This window comes from Penaeus japonicus, unplaced genomic scaffold, assembly GCF_977035675.1.
Source record: "Penaeus japonicus unplaced genomic scaffold, GWHDUDI00000001_assembly GWHDUDI00000014, whole genome shotgun sequence".
NCBI lineage: Eukaryota > Metazoa > Arthropoda > Malacostraca > Decapoda > Penaeidae > Penaeus > Penaeus japonicus.
The window spans coordinates 29,457,786-29,460,285 of record NW_028234416.1 but is presented as its reverse complement, the minus strand read 5'-3'; positions in this window follow the sequence as shown (position 1 = coordinate 29,460,285).

Below are 2,500 nucleotides of genomic sequence, written 5' to 3'. Positions count from 1 at the left end.
TAAAGAAGATGTAAAGAAACAAGAAAGAGAGGAGATAGAGAAAGTAATAAATTATGTAGAAAATTAAAAAAGTAAGAAGTGAGGAGGAGAGAATAGGAAGAAAGAAAGAGAAAGAGAGAGGGAGAGGGACAAAGAGAGAAAGAGAAAGAAAAGGAGAGAGGGAGAAAGAGAAAGAAAGAGAAAGAGAGAAAGAAAGAGAAAGAGAAAGAGAGAGACAGACAGAGACAGAGACAGAGACAGAGACAGAGACACAGAGACACAGAGACACAGAGACACCAGAACATCAAGACACAAGAACACAGAGACACATTTCACAGAGACACAGAGACACAGAACCAGAGACACAAACACATGAAACAGAAACACAGAGACAAGAACAAGAAAAAAAAATAAATAAAGAAAAGGGAGAGAAAGGTGAGGAGAGTGAAAAATAGAGTGAAAAAGAGAAAGAGAAAGAAAAAGAGGGTTAAGGAGAGGATTGAAAACAGAACCCTATCACTCCATGGCACCCATGAATGTGCAAAGAAATGGACAGGACAGGACAGAATATTGTGTAACTCTCCTTGCTACTGTTTTCCAGTACATTTATATTTTTAGTTATTTATATTATTTTATGCATTTATTTTTATTTTTCTATTTTTGATACAGTATACCATCATTACCATATACCTGGATTCTTTTGTTTTAGCTGCCCATTACTAGATTTACAGTGAAATTGTAAGTTCTTCATAATTACTATCTCTTATTCATATTACAGAATGTGTAGAGTTGTAAACATGCTGTATTTTAGTTTTATAAAGTAAATAGAATATGTTAATTTTATAAGGGTGATGTTTGAAACAAATATTTTTTATGAGGTTTTGTATTTTATATAAATTTATTTGCAAAATCAAAATAATCTTCATTTGCTTTTCAAAACTAATAATCCTTAAAGATGTGTTTACAGTGTTATTTTCAGAAGTCAAGTAAGAGTCTGTTTGTAATGAAGTTTGTTAATTGTGTTGTTCCTTGCTGATTAAATTATGGATTTATAATTTGCCCATATTAGAGCCAAAAATATTGTAGATACTTTGATGAAGCATGTTTTTGTTTTTGTTTTTATTTTGTATGGGACTTATTTTTAGTTGCAGAATCACTTTTTACTAAAACAAACCTTATCATTCATTATCTTCATGCTTTTTATTTTACATCAATTTATTTTTGTTTACTTGAATTTAGTAGTTTTCTCACAAAACATTACAGTGACTTGAGTGATTCATATTAACAGTGAATGGTATATATGATTTTCTTGCTTCTATGTAATAATGTATTATATATATATTTTTTTTTGTTTAAATCATAGATGGATAGATTTGGTCAAATTAGGTCAATTGTAACCCCTTTATGAATGTTAAGCTACAATGGTCATTTTCTAAATGTTACGATTTATATAAATAAAATATAATATTATATATCTAATATATAATATATATATATATTATATTTTATATATATATATATATAATTATTTTATATATATATATATATTTATTATAGATATATATTTATATATATAGATATATTAATTTATAATATATATATATATTATAATAGATTATAATATATATAGGTATTATATAACATATCATAAACATATACCATATAGTACATATTTATGAGTGTATATATATATATATATATATATATATATATATATATAATATAGATAATATTTATATAATATTATATATATATAAGATATCATATATATATATAAATATTTTATATATACATACATACATACATACATACATACATACATACATAAGCACACATATACGTACATACGCATATTCATGTATATATATACTTTTATTCATATATATATATATAATTTTACCATCCAACCTTGACTCGTATCGCGCGTTCCTCGATGATGATTCCCGCTCCTAACCTATACAACTGATACAACCTATCAATAGATTCAACAAACCCGTGCCTTACAACCACGATGAAGTGACCTTTATACTCTAGCAGAGCAGACAGTGAATTTAGCAGATAAACCCTGGGAGGGCCTTCGGCAGGAATAATAGAAATTCAATTCACAAATCAGTTACCGAAGTTAATTATTGTAGAAAGATGTAAATGCTTAACTCATTTTACCAAAGATTAACGTCGTAACCTTGATTTTGACATGAATTACTAATTCCATCCTGCCGAGTGCCCAGGGGTTGTCTGTATAAACCCTCGCTATCACAGCGCTGCTAAGAGTATGTTAGTGTACCTGCCTGGTGGTTGTAAGGCAACCTTTATATATATATATATATTATATATATATATATAAATATATAAGATAATATATATACACACTATGTAACTATGTATAATATTATATATCTATTATTTTAGGTTTATATATGTATGTGTATTATTTATATATATATATAATATTATATATTTATATTATAATGACATATATATTATACATAGATATTTAATGTATAGATATTATTTATATAAT